Raw genomic sequence first — 17,636 nt, 5'->3', positions numbered from 1 at the left:
AAGTCCTCAGCTAAGGGGACGGGGCTTTCCCCAGGGCCACTGATTCTCCTGCTTTTTGTGTGTCATAAAAATGCTCTCAAAATAAGAACCTTGGGTCCCCTCAAGATTTCAGTGCAGTGGGCCAGGGGCAGAGCCTGGATATCTGCATTTTTAACAAGCTCGTGAAAGAGGTAGTCCTGAGCCCTAGGCTCTGGGTCAGATCAGCCTCCAGGCAGTGAGAAGGAGAAGGACACCTGTGCTGAGGAAGGATTCCTGATCACCTCCCTGGCTGAGACCAGGGCCCTTGGGAGATGGTCTCCAGCTGTGGGGAGGATCAGGAGGCTGGCACCTGAGAGACCCTGATCGAATTAGCTGGCGCAGAGGCCAAGTCCTGCCCTTCCTGGACCCCCAGGGCCACAGGCACCAGGGCTGAGCCTTCAGGATGCCTTAGGGAACGATGACTAATCATAGTGTAGCCCCCTGTACTATGTTCACGGTCTTGCCTATTCGATCTCTTTTAAACCTTGAGACAACCCTGAAACTGATACTTTTATCACCCCATTTTACAGATGAGAAAACTGAGGCCCAGGGAGGTGACGTCCCTCACCCGAGTTCCAAGTGCTCATAATGATGGAGCCAAGATTTGGACTCAGGTCTCCCTGACCTGAGCGTGTTGCACCCCTAGCGCAGGAGCATGCTGCACCCCTCTGGCTGGACTGGAACCAGAGGAGGGGGACCCTTCCCCCACACCCTCCCAGAACCCCCTCAGCATCACTTTTTACCCGCTTCCCTTTCTTTTGCTGCTCTAATAGGTGTACCATCACACCTCGAGGTTGCTATAATTTGCAGTTCTTTAATTGCCAGCTAGGCTTGGCTTTTTTTCTGTAGTGTCGTCTTCACTATGTTTCCTGGTATGGAAACCACCTGTGGCTCAGAGCCAGAGCCAGAGCCAGCCTTCTGAGCCACCAGGCCCCCGACTCACAGTCCCGTGAGATTAGGGTCTGCAGGATGGAAAGTGTGTTCAGCCGTCATTTTACCCACTTCTCACAGCAACCCTGAGGGAGGTACCATTAGTGTCTACCAGTCACAGATGAGGGAACTGAGGCTCAGAGAGGTGAAGTTATTTGCCTGGTGTCACACAGCTCTTGAGTGACAGAGCCTGGCATGGACACTAGGATGGCCGGACATTTATTTTTTGTGTCCTTTTGCTCGGCACCTTGTCCTTTTCTGTGTGCGGCAGTTAAGGAAAGGGGCGTGAGTCGAATTTCTATCCTGGGCCGGTGCTCAGAGCTGGGGGGGGACTAGGGAGCTCAGAGGTGGGGATCTGGGTTCAAATCCCGGCTCTTGCATGACCTGTGTGACCTCATTAGTCACTCAACCTGTCTGAGCCATGTGTGCTCACCAGTAAAGGGCAGGGAATGACTGCCCTTCCTTGAAGGACTTGGTGGACCTTTGTGTGTACACACCAGCCCAGGTCTGACCCATGGTAGATGCTTACCCCATGAAATCCACCATTATCATCTGAATTGCATTTCCTCTTTTGGCTCCAGGACAGTAAAGATCTGGGGAGGGTCGGGGTGGTGGAGGGGTGCTTGGGGGAAGGTCAGATGTGCGCCTGACCTGGGCCTTAGGGACAGGCTTGACACGGACCCTGTGCAGGACCAGGAGCACACCCTCTCCCCTGCAGCCTGAACTTGCACTTGCCCCCGTGTGCTCCTACGAGCCAGATCCTCACGCGCTCGCTGACTGCTGCTCTGTGTACCCCCTGAAGGAACGCAGAGAACATGGTTTTGCCTGGAGGAGGCAGGGGAGATGTCACAGGATGTACTTGAATAACTGTCGTCTTCGCCTCCATTTCAAACCAGGGTGATGAGATGTCACCACCTCTTACAGCGGTGCCCCTTGGCAGTGATGTAGTTTAATGGAGAATCCCCGTCGGGGTCTGTAGGACTCACTCTATCCACCTCCTTCATGCAGACTGAGGCCCAGGAGGGGCCAGACTTGACCAGGTCGCCACTCAGCTGGGAGGGCTTCTGAGTCTGGGCTGTTTGCACCCTCACATGCGGCCTTTACCCCTTTTGTGAGTCAGCCTGGGACGGCAGTCACCCCACAGGGCATCGGGCTCAGTGCTGCTCCCACCTCTGCCTCTTGGAGACCATGGGACCCTGGGAGAGCCTCAGTTTACCCTTCTGTAAAAGGGGGGCAGTGACTTCGAGTTTTGAGCATACAGTAGGCGCTTAAACACTTTGATGCGGTTTAAGGGAATGAGCCATAAAGTCCACAGACCTGGGGCTGAGCCTCATGCCAGCTTTGTGACCTGGACAAGATATGGAAACTTTTGCCTACCTGGCACAACTTCCTTCTACCTACAGGTGGAGTTGGGGGTGGGGGAGTGGTTCCTCGGGGCCACTGGGTGCTAGCAGGCCTAGTGGGTGCACCCTGAAAGCTGTGGGGGGCCCTGGATGAGGGCAGGATGGGGAAGGAGCTGAGAGCAGGCGACCAAGGGGACCTTCCGCCCATCTCCGGCCTTCAGCTCTTGGGCTCCAAAGAGATGGCGAGGCTGAGATTCGAACCCATGTCTGTCTTCTCTGCAGCCAGCAGGGAATCCTGGAAGCGAGAGAGGGTCAGAGGTAGGGGAGGCAGGCAGGCAGCGAGCTGGGGGCCTGGATCTGCACAAACTGTCAGGCTGGGTCCAGGGGCTCTGCATGGACCCATCCCTCTTCTTGAAGCCCAGGGACCCTTAGCAGCAGCAGGCTGCCCCCTCTCACCTGCCACCCCGTGTTCGAGGAATTCACAGTCTGATTTGGGAGTTGAGGAGATGGTGACTGTTACCGGTACCCTCAGCCCGCCGCCCTCCCCAGACCCAGCCTCCCCTGGTGTGGGCTTCCTCCCTCCTTCCTCTGCTCCTGGCCCCTCCCATCGACCTTGAGGAGAGCTGTCAGGGTCTGGGTGTGGGAGGTGGCAGAGGCTCTGGGAAACTTGACAGCCAATTGATTCTTCCTCAGGAAGTTGAAAGTGAAGAGTTGTGTTTGAAGGTTTAGCTGAAATTAGGTCTCAGGGCTATTTTTTGCGAGTTGGAGAAGGAGAAGTGTCAGAGAGGGGAAGGCCCAGGGGGCTGGTGGATGCTGCAGATAAACTCAGTACCAGTTGATTGCAGATGCTTCTAGAAGCGGGTCTCAGTTCCTTTCAACCACCCACTTTTACTGGATGCTCAATTGTGTGCACCCTAGGTGGTCCTGAAGCTGTGACGGAGGTGTGTCTGGGGTGCTGTGAGAACCTAGAACAAGGGACAGTTACCTCTCACTGGTGAGGGTAGGGAAAAATTCCTAGAGGAGGATCTTTGGGGCTGGGCTTTGAGGGATGTGTAGGAGTTTGTCAGGAACAAAGGGAGAAGAGTATTCCAGTTAGAGTGGGATCTAACAAAACAGGAACAAGCCAATGGCCCTGTGTGATTAGATATGATGTTGAATGAGTTGAAGACATGATGGAGAGGAGGCTAGACAGAAAAGTGAGTGGGTGAGGCCTTTGGGCTTTCCGCTACAGGACATAGGAGTCAGAGGGGATGATGAGTGAGAGTGGAGTGGGCAGGAGATCTCTGGGATGTGGACCATAGGTTTCCCCAGCTGCTCACCCCTCTTCCTGCTCCTGTGGCTTCCCCAAACCCTCCCCACATTTCAGCTGTCTTTCTTTCTCTCTCACATACACAGAAACAGGTACATGACCACAACAATGCAGGACTGTGGGTGACCGCCTCAACACCACTGTGGAAAGGCTGTTGGAAATTAACTGGTCTAAACCTTCCTTCTCCAGAGGAGGGACTGAGGCTCAGAGAGGGCAGGGTCCTTTCCCAAGGTCACGCAGCATGTCCGGAGCAGGGCCTGGAATTTAGCCCAGGTCTCTCCATTGCTGTCCTGTGCTCCTTATGCCTTGCTCCCTCCTGCCCTCATTTCCCTGCAGCTGAGTCCTTCTCCCCACCCCCATCATGCTTCCTGGGAGGAGGGGACTGAAGGGAATGGACATGTGTGGGTCCAACTACCCACAGAGGCCCCTGATGTCTCATCAGCACACTGCCACCTCCTGGTCTGCCTCTCTGCCCCCATTAGTAGCCCTTGTCGGCTAAAGGGACTCCTGTTGGGCATGGGGATGGTGGACAGAAAAGCTGGTCAGACTTCCAGATCACATGAGCCTGCTCTGTCACTGCACAGATGGGGAAACTGAGGCCCAGAGAAGGTAGGTTTGCCTGGAATACCTGCTGGGCCTCCCTCTACCACTCCAGGCTTCTACTGCCCATCCCAAATGCACATTTACATGGGACACATCTATGTCTGTGGCCCACAGACTGGTGGAGAGATGTCAGTCGTGCAGTGTGGCAGACTGGCAGGCAGGAGTGCTGGACCTCAGATTGGGTGCCCTGCTGGACCCCAGATTGGATGCCCCAGTTTCCTCCTCGTAGTACCAGGAATTTGCCTGTGAGGCTGATGTCCCTTGCTCTGTTGAGCCTCCTGAGCCGGAGTCTCCTGGCCCAGTGTCTGGCCATTTTTCTGCAGATGAGAGGGCTGGTGGGGAGAGCTTGCCCCGGACCCTCAGCCCTCCTCCTCCCCTGCCTTTCGTGGAGCCTAATTGTTATTAAACTGTTTAAACCCAAAAGGCAAATTACTATCATTTTGGTCTGTGTCCATTTGGTCTGTGTCTGCCTTCTGTGGGGAGAGGCCCCCTTTCCCGCAGCAGGAAAGTAGGAGATGGGAACATGGTCGCAGACAGCCCAGGGTGGTCAGGGCTGGCCAGAACGGTCTGCAGGGCGGGAGCATGGGGCCAGGGGCTATTTGGCGCCTCCTGAGTTGAGGCCAGGCCAGCATCTGAGGCCTGGGACTGAGGGCAGGCTGTGGTATTTGGTAGGGTTGGGAGGCTGCCTGCCCCATTAATAAACATGAAGGTGGTTTCATCAGCTTAGTTTTACAGATTAGGAAAGCAAGGCTCAGGGAGAAGGAACTGGCCCGGGGTCCCCCAGCCGGTGAGCGGCAGAGGTGGAAGTCAAGCTCTGGTCTACGAGTCCTATTGTGGGTGTGAACTAACTTACTTTCCTCCCTCGCTTCTCTGCCTGCCTTTTTTCTTTCTTTTAGTACGTTTTTAATCAGCACCAACTATGTTTCGGGGCCTGTGTGGGGCACTGACACAAATAGCATTAAAACGTAGGTTCTACCTGCAAAAATACGGCGGGTTTAGCTGGGCCTTGACAAAGTCATTTCCAGGCAGGTAAGGGGAAAGCACAGGCAGCCAGGACAGCCCCTGTGAAGGCCAGGAGATGGGAAACGGCATATGAGTGACAGGAGACCCATGGCAGCGTGTAGAGCAAACGGGATCGGAGCCTGAATTAGCAGGGGTATGGAGTCCCCAGAGAGGGAGCTGAGGGTGGGCCAGAGCTGGCCGGAGCAGACCTGGAGTGCAGTGTGTCCTTCAGAGCAGGATACCTGACCCGGCTGGGAGAGTCTGGAGCTCCTTAAGTGGGCAGAGACCAGGACCAGGGTGGGGGATGAGGGATGGAGAGCAAGCGAACTGCTTTTCTCAAGCAGGTTGTCGGGACCCCGTCCCCGCCCTCAACGTCTGAGCTTAGAATGTCTTTGTAGGTGTCCGTGAGGGCGGTGGTGGAGGCAGGAACCAATTCAAGGAGACCTGGAATCTCCTGCCTCGTTTCGGGAGATGCCAGCTTGGCTCGAGCAGCTTGGGTGGGAGGATGGAGGGGGGAGCAAGGACAGCCTCTGCACCCTCAACCACCCGTCTCTGCCCCCCGTGTCCTGCAGAGGTACCTCTAGGACACCCCTGTAAGGCCCTGCACTCAAGCCTGTTGGGCGGCAAGGAGTTGGATAAACTAGTCCCCACTAAGGTGTCAGTGGCTGACTCCCTGATCCCTGTGTCATAGGTTCCTTGCACGAAAGGAACCTTATCCGTTGGAAGTTGGAGTCACGGTGGAATGTCGGGCTCTGTGACTGGCAGGTGGGATACTGTTTGGGGGTCTTTCGTCCTCTCTTCACACCTCCCTGGGTCCTGGGGATACAGTACTGGCTCTTCTCATAGGTCTACCTGGGATGGGGCAGGATTTGAATCTTAGCCCCATGGCTCCCCTCTGTGGGATCCCTCAGGCAAGGTCCTCAACTCTGAGCCTCTCTTTTTCCCATCTGTAAATGGGCACAGGAGTCCCTCGCTCACAGGGCGGCTGTGAGGGCTCAGTGCCTGGCATTCAGCCAGTGTTCACGCCCTGCCCCTCTTTCTGGTGGACGGGGTTCACCCTACCCCACCCTTTCCCCAGAGCCTTGGGTCCTCCCTACCGCACCCCTCCTCCTGCTGCCCCAAATGACATTGCCCCTGACAGAGCTCCTAGGGCTTGGCTCTGACACCGGGCTCTGATACCAGAAGGCCTAGAGGGGGTGAAGGGATCCCTAAGAGACCAGAGACCAAGTTCCCAGGTGGTGAGTACAGATGGAGGTTGGAGGTGTCCGTGCAGGGTGGTTTCTGCCCAGGTGGGGGCAGCAGAGGGCAGCAAGTGACTGCCTGGGCGGCAGCTCCCAGAGGAGAGTGGAGATCCCAGGGGTTTGTGTGCCCCCCACCCCGACCTTGGGGCCATGGGGGTCCAGCTACACAGGCTGCAGAGCCCACTGCCGGGCAGAGGCAACAGCTCACATCAGGAGCGCCTGTAGGCCGCTGGGCTGAGCCGACTGGGCGGGGTTGACCAGGGAGCTGGGGGACCTCTGAAAGGAGACCCTCATCAGGGACATGGAGGGGGGCAAGATATGGAGCCGAGGCAGCCTTCCAGCATGAGGAAGGGGGTTGAGGGGCCCAGTGTGTAGGCTGGCACTGTCTCTGCACCGCGGTCGCCAGGCTGGACCAATAGACCCTCCATCACGGTTGTCCTCTGACGAAGTCCGGCTGACCTGGGTTCGAATCCAGGCTCTGCCAGCTCCTTGCTGTCTGCATGAGGGCACAAGGAGGCAGGGGTGGGGCAGTCATAAAACCTGTTTTACACAGTCCGCTGGGTCAGGCCCTCTCCTGAGCCCTCACTGGGTAGCATCTCATGATACCATGAGGCAGATAACACAAATCCCACTTTGTTTAAAGTGAAAAAACCAAGGCAGACGGAGAGTGAAGAACTTGCTGAAGCTCACTCAGCTCGAGAGCCTAGATAGTGAAGGTCTCACAAAGCCTGGCCCACAACACGCAGCTCAGTCTCTGCCGGCCAGTGTTGTTATTCTTTCCATTTTATAGATGAGAACACTGAGGCCCTGAGAGGGGAGGTTGTTCCAGGCCACACAGCCAATCGGGGACAGAGCTGGCACTCGGCCTCATCTTGTTCTGCCCCTGCCTTCGGCTGGCCTGGCCCTCACAGGTCAGAAGCTGCCTGTGCAGGGCAGACACCCTGCGTGGGAGGGACCTGCTCCCCTCTTCCCACCCCACCCTGTGTGGCCCCTGTAGGCCTTCCCCTCTCCTAGGGGACCCAGGAAACTGGGTGTGAGGGGCAGGGCTCAGAGGCCTTTGTTCCCACCCCACCCCCATATGAAAATGCAGTGATTGCCTCTGTCACATCCAGTGGCATTTGGGTTGGATCGCAGACATAATTACATCCGAATCTTCGGGTGGGAATTGTTTCCAAAGCCAGGAGGCCCTCTTTGGAGGCGGCAGCAATGGCCTCTGTTTCCGACACAAGGCCCTGCGTGGGGATGAGTAACTTTTCCCAGGGAATTGCTTAAAGACCATCTAAAATGAGCCATGATCGTTACTGCCCCGCTCCGGTGCCTTCAATGGCTGCCAGGGAGTGGAATCCAGCTCCCCTGCTGGCATCGAGGCCCCCAGGCCTGTCCCGGCATCCGTATAGGCTGGTCCTTCTGCCCACACTTCCTCCCCATTTCCGTTCCTCGAGAGCTCCTTCCCTCCCCTGTGCTCCGCCACAGACGCCTGCAGACTTCCCCTCCCCACAGGCTCCAGAACTTAGACGCTGTGACTTAACCGGACGTGGTGACTTTCTCAAGGTGACTGTTTCTGATTTCTCTGAGCCCCAGGCACTGGGGCAGGGCCTCACCTGTCGCAGGCACCCGAGGGGTTTGTGGGGTGAAGGTATGTGAGAGACGCAGGGAGTGAATACATCCAGTGAGTGAGGGCGGGGTGAGGAGAGGCGGTGTGTTTCCACCTCCTTCCTCTTGAGAGCCCACTGCATCTCTGAGGCGGAGGGGCCACCCCCGTGGGAGGAGGTCAGCACAAGTCACCCAGACCACCGCTGTCTTGCCTTGAAATTGACCTTGCCTCCACCCCATGATCCCTCAGGGGCAGGACGCCCAGGTGAGCCTGGCTTGCAGACGGTAAATCAACCCAGGAGGAGAAATAGCCTATAAAATCCTCTCCCCAAACGGTGCGTTTTGTATCCTGCAGTGAAAAGGGCTTTTAAGAGCACTGCTCACTCAGGTGGATTTATAGAGCTGCCGCCCACCTCTCCCCTCTCCCTGCCGCTAGCGTTCACTGGTCTCTGGGGCTGGAGCACCCTGGGGTCCTGGTGTTCCCTGGTGGCTCCTGGTCCAGGGAGAGATGGGATAGCTCCTCTTCCCCGCCTTGATGCTCTGGGGCTATCCCCGCCCAGCTAAGTGCCTGGGAGGGCAGGGTGGCGCAGTCTGACCCAGCAGAAGCTCCCTGTGGTCCAGCACAGGGCCTGAAGTCCCACCGTTAGCACCCTTCCTTCAGGCAAGCTTTTGTCTCCAGAAGGTCCCCTTGTTGTCACCGGCAAATGGGTCACCAAGGAGGGGAAGGATGGCATGCCCAAGCTGGAAAGGGAGTTAGAGATCATCTAGACCAATCCTCTCATTGTACGGATGGGGAAACTGAGTCACAGAGAGGCTAAGGTGCTTGCTCACAGCCTCATAGTGCAGTAGTGGAATTATGGAAGGTCTTGGGCTCTGGTGCCGACCACCTGGGTTGAACCCAGCTCTGCCACTTCCTGGCTGTGTGGCCTTGTGCAAGTAGCTTAATGTCTCTGAACCTCCATTTTCTCCTCTGCACATTGGGTTCTGAGAATTAAACAAGGTAAGTCATGTAAAGCTCTAATCCAGTGCCTGAAGCTTAGACAGAGCTTAATAAATACATCTGGCTTGCTCTTATTAACGCGTTGGAATAGTTCTCATTATTGCTAATAGCAGAGCTAGGTTTTGAACCCAGATTTCTTGAGTCTTCGCATGGTTTTCTTGCCACTTCTGCCAGGCAGCCTCTGGTGAGAGTGTTCACTCATGCAGAGTGCACAGAGCATAGGACAGGGTTGTTCTGATGGGGGATAAGCAGTGAGTCACCCTGGGAAGACTGGCCTGGTGCCGGGGCCTCAGTGACAGGGCCTGGAGGGAGGCAGAAGCAGACAGTAGAGAGCCTGCTGCAGGGGTGTGGCTCCCTGATGGAGTTGGTTTTCCCCCAGCCCTGTGGCCCTCATGCTGGACTCCCTGCCCCGAGGTCAGGACTGGCTGAGGGCTTAAAGAGCTGATGAAGTGTGTGTGCCCATCCTGACCTCTGGGGTGGGCTTACGAGGTAAGGCAAGCATTGGCCAGCCAGAGGATTGATGGGAGTGAGTCACTCCCTGGCTGCTCTGGGTTACCACATCCCTGCTCGAGACCTTAGGAATGAGTGTCTGATTTCTGTTAACTGATGCCACTCAGTCCTGGGCACTGGCAGGTACCAGGAGGGTCTCTCTGTTGTCCTCATTTCCCCCTCCCACCTTCACGCCCCCCACCTGCTTCCCAACTGCGTGACCCCTCCTCCCTCCTCTAGACTCTCAGGGTTTCTAATGGGCCCCCTTGACCTGGGTGTCCTCTGCTTTGGGGAGGGGGTTGTATGTCCCGTGTCATGAGCCTGGGCTCGGGTGTGTAACTTGGAGGTCGGTGGGACCTGTGATCACTCCGGGGCCCTCCAGGTCAGCCAGACCCGCTGCTGTCCTACCTCTTCAATCTTTGCCTGTGCTGTGATTCTGCCTGGAATATCCCTGTACGGCTGCCCTGCCCCACATGATCTCAGCAAGCCCTGCTGCCTCACCTTCAGTGTTTCTATTATGCCTTCAAAAGCTGCCTCCTCCAGCAAGTCCACCCAGATAGACCCCAAGTGGAATCCCTTAAAAGGCCTCCCAGAGCACATTCTCTGCCTTTCTCCTTTTTCTTTTTTATTTGTTTATTCATTTAGGAAGTATTTACGGAATGCCTGCCAGGTGTCCAGCACTGGAGACCCAGGCCGCAATGGCCCCCACAGTCCTGTGGGGGAGGAAGGCATGAAACAAATGCATGTACAACTACAACTGTGATAGGTCTGCAGGGAGATATGGTCCAATCCGAGGGCATCTGGGAGGCCCCTGAGGAGAAGACTGAAGAGAGACTAAAGGGTGTGCAGGGCCCGCCGGGCAAAGGGGGACTCTGTTCTAGGCAGCGGCAGTAGCCTGGGCCAAGGCCCTGTGGCAGGAGGAGCTGGCAGTTCCAAAAGTGCCGCTGAAGCCACTGGGGCTGGAGCCCAGGAGGGAGATCATGAGGGGCCTTAGGCCTCACCAAGGAGCTAGGCCTTCATCCCAGGAGCCCAGGGGTGGAGCTGGTCCACGGCAGGGTCTCGTCTGGTTTTCCAAGTGTCCCTCTGGATGCTCTCAGAGAACGAACAGGGAAGGGTGACAGGGTTGGGGACAGCCAAAGCAGCGAGGCGGCTCCCACAGGTGCCTCGGAACGGCCTGGGCCGCCTCTCCAGCTGGACCATGGGACCCCTGAAGGCAGAGAGCTAGCGCTTCTTGGGGCTCAGCACATGGCGAGGCTCAGGAAACACGCCCTGCGTGGGCCATTGACCAGCCCCCTTCTCCATCACAGGAGCTTTGGGTCCTAGAAGTTGCTTCTGTAAGCTGCTGCCTTCTGTTTCCTCCTGGCTAATGGCTGGGCCGTCCCCTGGTGACCGAGCAAAGTCTGAGCGATAAAAACAATGACGATGGCGGTGATGATGACAGTAGCTAATATTTTTACTGTGTGCCGGGAAATAGGCTAGGTTCTTTCCATGCATGATCTCACTGACTCGTTACAACAGTCTGTGAGGTAGCTACTATAGTCCCCGTTCTATAGAAGAGGAAACAGGCTCGGACAGTTAGGGCACTGGCCTAAGGCCCACAGTCATTAAGTGGTGGAACCCTCTACTACCATGCCTCTTGGGGGAGGGGGAGGAAAGGTATTTGCATCTTACCCAGGGATTCCTAGACGTCAAGGTAATCCTAGGACCTAAAGAGGTGTGTCAAATGGTGGTGTTTCAGGTGTGGTGATGGGCAGAAGGAGAGATGTTCGGGGCAGGGGTCTCCAGTTCTGGGTAGGGGTGAGGCCCCGCAGAGCAACCTGCCAGGCCTCAAGGCACCCAGAAACCGCACATTTAGGGAGCTGTGAAGACAGTTTTCAGGGTGTGAGAGAAGCAAGCATGTCGTCCTCAGAGATTGGCACAAAGTGAGGCCCTGCCTGCAGAGCAGGTGAAATTGTGGCGGCGGCAACAGGGAGCCGTTTTCTCCCCCGCGGCCCAAGATGTGGGCTTGTGGGTCTCTGAGCTTACCCGGCCACTCTCCCTTCCTGCCGTGGCTGTGAACGTGAGTGCGTGTGGGCCGGTGTGTCTGGCCTGGGTGTCAGCGTAACTCTGTGAGTACCTGATGACCGTTGAATATATGTGTAAATCTGTGAGCCTGTCTCAGTATATTTGTATGTTTATCTGTGGGTTTCATGGTTGTGTATGTGTGTATTTGTGTGTGCGCTGGTCAGTGTGCACCTGTGTGTTTAGGTGTGTGTATCTGGTGGTGCTAGGGAGACCTGTTATGTTTATACACGCATTTCTTTGTGGCCATGTCCCTCCCCCACATGTGCCCCATCCATGTCCTTGAACCTGGGTGTGTTTCTCTCCCTGGGTACTTCTCCATGTGAATATGTGTGGGTGTAGCTATCCGGGCAATATTTTAATGCAAGAGTGATCCTCGAGTGTCAGGCTCCAGCCCCCTCCCGGTCCTCACGGCCAGTGAATTGGTTCTCTTTGTGTGATCTGAGGAGTCCGGCTACCTTCTCCGGGTAAGGTGGAGTGTGGAGGTCTTATGTTCAAAGGAGCGCCGTCATGGGCTTAGTGAGGGTTCTGTGCACTTAGGGTGGCCTGTGAGTAGGTGGCCACTGGGAAGGCACCAACTTGATCCTGGCTTAAAATTCCTCCCACCTTTCACCTGTCAGAGTGTCTGACATTCCACCGTTACTGAGTTATTTCCCAACTGGGACCTGCTTTGGTGGTGTGTAGCTCCCAGGGGAGGAGGCCAGGGAGGCCTGGCAGCTTGCTGAGGGTAGAGCCCCAGGATAGGGGAAGAGGGCAGGAGGAGTTGTGCATCTGAAGGACTCGAGCAAAGCCACAGAAATTGCTGGTACTGTTAGTGCCATACGTGGGAGAGCCCAGCTGTGAAAGGCAGCTGCTCTAGCTTTAGAGAATCATCAAATACCAGCACTGGAAAGGAGCTTGGTGATCACCCAACCCAGGCCCTCAGAGTACAGATGGGAAGACTGAGGCCTGGAAAGAGGAAACATGGGGAGCCTGGGAGGTTCTGGAAGCATTCTGGCATTGCAAAGAGCACCGGGCAAGGAGAAAGGGGACCTAGGTTCTGCCATGGGTCTGCCACTGCCCTGCTCAGTGACTCTGGGGAAGTCCCCCTGCCCTCTGGGCCTCGGGTGCCTTATCTGTATCATGTGGGCATTGGCCTGGCTGCCGGCTCTGGGCACTCCCAGCTCTCACGCTGCTATCTTAGAATAACATAGGACTCCTCACCATCTCCAGCCCCTTCCTGGAGCCTCTGCCAGGGTGGAGTGAGGTGTCCCTACCAGCCTGCCAAGGTGTCAGGTCTTCCTGCCAGCCTCTGAGCCCGGCAGATCTCCTCTCCTGGGGCTGAGAGAGGCGGTGATATCTGGATGGGATCTTCCCCTCCCTTTCCTGTTTATTTAGGTGTGCTTTTGGCATTTGCACAGAGCCTCAGAAAGAAATTGAGAGACATGCCTGTTAAAAGAGCCTCCTTCTTGGAAGGGTATCTATTTGGGTGCAGGCCTTAGAAACGGCCACCAAGGAGAAGCTGGTCCGGGGCCGAGGGAGGGCCATGGGGTTCTACCTTCACCCTGAGCACTGTCGCAGGTCAGGCCCACCCACCCGTCTGCAGTGACCCAGAGTTGGTTTGTTAAAAGGGAGAAGGTGATGAAAGCAGAATCGAGGGTGCAGAACCAAACAGATGATGGGGTCGGGGCTGGTAGAGCACCTACTATGTGCCTTGCTTGGTGCCGAGTGCTTTACACTCAGGTGAGAAGGTGGTCTCACTCAGGTGAGACCAGTGGTGACAAGTGACTCCCAGGTGCCCAAGTGGTGTTGCTGGAATACAAGCCCATGGCCCCCCAAATGCTGCCTCCTGGATGGGGAGTGATGCATACGTGAGGATGGGACTGGGCAAGTCTCCCCTCCCTGAGCCGCCAGGTCCTCACCTGTGAGCCCCAGGTGACAGCCCTGCACTCAGGGAGAAGCCCACCTTCCCTTCTTTCTTCTCTCCCCCAGGCCCAGCATGGTACCTGGGGCATGGGGAGGAGGGGCTGAACAGTCACTTCCGTTCTGGCCTTTGACACGTGTGTGTGTGTGTGTGTGTGTGTGTGTGTGTGTGTGTGTGTGTAGCGTGTGTGCATGTGTAAGAGGATCCCTGCCCTGCCTGCTCAGGGGCTAGAACTCTCCTGGTTACAGTCCCAGCTCTACCACAGTCCCAGCTTACATTCTCTGAGCCTCTGTCTCCCCACTTGAAAACCACAAACATCTTTCTGAAGCACATGTCCTCACGAGGATTCCTGATAAGAGGCATCGGGTCCTCCTAGGCAACCCCTCTGCTCGGGCTCCGGATGTGTTCCGTGAGTGCCCCGGGCAGAGCGACCTGGCAGAGCAGGAGCCTGGAAATTGGTAATTTATCAGCATCGTCATCACATGGAATGGATTGAAATGGTGAATGGAGAAATCACGAGTCTGGAATTCTGAAAGGCCTTTGAGAAAGCTTCCCAGCACTTCCTGGAGACCGGGGTCAGCGTGGGGGCAGAGAATAGGGATGGGGGAGCAGCCGACAACTCGGGTCCTGCAAGCCAGAGACCCCATGGGCCTCTGTCCTCCGCTCGGGACTTTTCTTGCACTTTGGTCATTGACATGGATGGAAGCCCAAGGGGCTTGGACCATTGACATGGATTAGCTGGGAGGGAGGACATCTGCATGGGCAGTGAGCTGTCACAGACGTGGGCAGAGGCTACAAGGGCTGTCCACACCCTGTCACCAAAGGGCTGGGGGTGGTGACACCAGGCAGCAGCCTCGTGCAAAAGTCCCTGGGGCCTTAGTTGACCTAAGCACAGTGGCACAGCTGCCTCAGAAGCGCAGGGGAATGGGGCTGTGTTAGCAGAGACACAGCGCGCCATCTGGGGAGGGGGCAGGCTTGTTCCCCGCGGACTGTGCAGGCGCCTTGCTGAGCTTTAGCCATCAGACCCGGCGCCAGTGAATGAAAGCGGAGGCCTCCACCTGTGCGGCTCCACCCGCCCGAGCACTTTGAACCTCCGAAGTCTCTGGGAGGTTGCTTTAGAAGAGAAGTGCTTGTTTAAAAGAGTTCAAAACTATCAAACCGAGTGATATTCTGTGGCTCCAGGATAATTTTTGCAAGCACATTCATTCATTCACTAGGCATGACACCAGCCCTGTCCCCACCGCCACGTTGCTTTCAAGCTCCTCTGAGAGCCCAGACAGACTCCCACCTGTGGTGGTCACATACCTCCTTGGGGCAAAAATTGGTGGCTGTATCGGAGCCAACCTCGGTAATAATAATGATAAAGCTGGCAACTACTGTGTTTAGTTGCTTAGTATTTACCGTTTTACTGGGGATAGCTTACCTTATTTAATCCTTCCCACAACCCTATAGAGAAGGTATCATCCTTAACCCATTTTACAGATAGGGACACTGAGGCTCAGAGAGGTCCAGTAATTTTCCCACAGTTTATCTGAACTAAGATTTGAACACAAGCAGTGTGAGAGGACTTCAGCTGGCCTGAGGAGTGTGATCAGCCGGGCTGGAGTATGTAGTCAGGGCCTCCTGGAGAAGGTGGATAAAGTCAGGCCCTGGGGGTGTGGAAGGGGAGGGGATCCAGGGCTTTGTCTGTCCTACTTAATCCTCACTGCAGCCCCCACCCAGTTTACAGAGAGGTGAGGGACCTTGCCTACCATCTAACTGCCAGGGGTCTATGGAGCTGGATTTGAGCCCCATTTGTTTGCCTCTGGCTCCCAGCTCTCAGCCACTGGGCTGTCAGTGGGGTCCACGGCAGTGAGCCTCGAGAGCCCTGTTTTACTGAAAGAAGGGACGTGATTTGCCCACTGCCCCTCACTAAAGGTCGACTAGGGTCTAGAACAAGATTTTCTGACTTGAAGGCCAGTCATTCCCTCTTCCTGAGTTCAGGGCTGCAGCTGCCTCCAGAAATCATGTCCTGGGACCTGCCCGTGAAGGGACAGGAGAAAAGGCTCGTCTCCCTTCATCCAGGGCTGGGCGAGGAGCCACCCTTGTCCCTTTACCCCAAGAAGGAGGTCAGTAAGCAAGCTGTGAGGCTAAGCAGGGCAGGGAACTGGAGTCCGGGGTCTTTGATTAACCTTGCCGTGTGACCTTGGGAAAGACCTTCCCCTCTCTGGGCATTATTCACCCTTGTAATACAGTCTTTTGGATCTGAGTCCCCTTCCAGCTGTGGCTTTCTGGGATAATGAGCGTTTGTTAAGCCTGCCATATCTAGAGCCCTGAGCTGGGTCCTCTGGGGGACATAAGGTCCTCCATGGTGGATATGTGTGGTGAGGTGGGGGACAGGTGAGCTCCCTGTCCTTTTGTTATTCTGTACACTGCTCACTTCATAGTGTTCATGTCAGTCTTGGTCACTATGCCTAGCACATGGTAGGCTCTTGACAAACGGTGAATGAATGATATTATAGAGAGTTTGAGTCCCCAAGGTCATGGTCAGTTTGGGGAGGTACATTCAGAGTAGGCTTCAAGGATGCTTACAGGTAATGCTTATCAGAGGAGCATTAAGTGTAGCCTTGATGGTGGGGGTGGGGAAGACGAAGTGATACTGTCCCACTCAACCTCTTAGAAGGAAAAAAACTTTTTTTTTTAAACTCAGGAATGGGATAAAGCTGTCCATATTGCTACATAATGAGCTCCGTAAATTGTGAAACATGCTTTGTGGTTCTTTGTACCACAAGAGTGTAAAAAATTGTGAAATTTTAATCAGTGTAGAAAATAAAAACCAATAAAAAGTACAAGCCCATTGGGGGAACTTGCTTGACAACCACACCTGCGAGAGAAGAACCCATCCAAGTTAGCCAGGCGCATCCCTCCTCCCCCAACAGCTGCCAAGAGGCCAAGGTTGGGAGAGCCCAGAGCTTATTCAAGGGTGCAGGTCCCTGCCTTCATGCTGTGTCTCCCAGAGAGCCTGCTGTCCCCCTGGCCCACCACCATTTGTGGTCCCTCTGCATTAGGCCTCGTCCTGTCTGTGGGTCACCACTCTGGAAGAGGGTCCCTCCTGTAGTCCCTAACCCCTAAGAGATAATTGTTAAACTGCAACTGATTAGAGTAATACCAAGCTGTAGAGGTGAGAGGCATTTGGATTCCACTGCCTGGGAAGGCCTGAAGAAGGGCCTTGAAGGATGTGCAGAATTCTGACAGGTGGCCACAGGAATAAGCCTTCTATGGATGGGAGAGATTGAGGGGGAGGAAAAAGTAGGGGCAGAAAGATGGGAAAAGGGAAAGCTTGAAGAGGGTGGGCAGAAGAGGGGGGTCCTATGGGAAAAGCTCTGACATTAGGTAGGTCTGAGAGCTGTGTGTCCTTGGGTGAGTCATTTCACCTCTCTGAGCAAGGTTTCTTCATTTGCAGAAAGGGATGTTTTTCTGTCATTTCTGTTTGTGTGGGTGACATGAGATGATGGGTACAACCAACATTTGCTCTCATCAGTCTTGGGTGCCAGGGCCATAGAGATGGACAGATCCAGTAAGGGCGTGGACTACAGCAAATGTCCAACTCTCCCCCCAGAGCAGAGAGGGCCACCAAGCCTACCCTTTATTGTGTGACGGATGAAATGTGGTGTTCAGATTGTGAACAACATTAACTCTAAAATGAGTTAATATCTCATTCCCTTCTATCCTTATATCACCTGGAATTGAGGCTGGGGTGGGTGAGTCCCCAGAATCCCTCTCCGACAACTCCACCCACAGGGAATCACTCTTCCTGCAGTTTTCCTCTCCCTCCAACTGCCTGAGGGTACCAAGTCCAGAACACCCCAGGCTGTGGCCCCTTGAGCCCCCAAATCTACCCCGGGGTAGACTGGTTCAACCTGCTGTACTGAACGCTGTCTCCTCCCTGTCTCTTCCATTAGACCCGGAGCTCTGGGGGCTGGACTCAGCTTAGGTTCCGGTCTCAGAGTCCAGCGCAGTCTGATAGATGCATGAATGGCCTAATGGGGAGGCCCCGCTGAGGTCTGTCATACTCCTCCCGGGAGTGGACCCCCTACCCGTCATGGGTCATGAATGGGCCAGCAGGCAGCAGTCTCTCTAGGGAAGATCCAGCCTTCCCTCAGAC

The 17,636-nt window shown here is 55.5% G+C and overlaps 1 protein-coding gene across 12 annotated transcripts in view; it reads left to right on the top strand.

The window, feature by feature from the left end:
• The window catches only part of DAB2IP (DAB2 interacting protein), a 194,820-nt gene that overhangs the window by 93,516 nt on the left and 83,668 nt on the right, over positions 1 to 17,636 (top strand). The gene's annotated exons all lie outside the window — the stretch shown is intronic.

The sequence above is a fragment of the Globicephala melas genome, chromosome 6 (assembly GCF_963455315.2).
Source record: "Globicephala melas chromosome 6, mGloMel1.2, whole genome shotgun sequence".
In the NCBI taxonomy this organism is placed as follows: Eukaryota; Metazoa; Chordata; class Mammalia; order Artiodactyla; family Delphinidae; genus Globicephala; species Globicephala melas.
The sequence above is the reverse complement of the archived record's forward strand: the minus strand, read 5'-3'. Positions and strand labels throughout refer to the sequence as shown.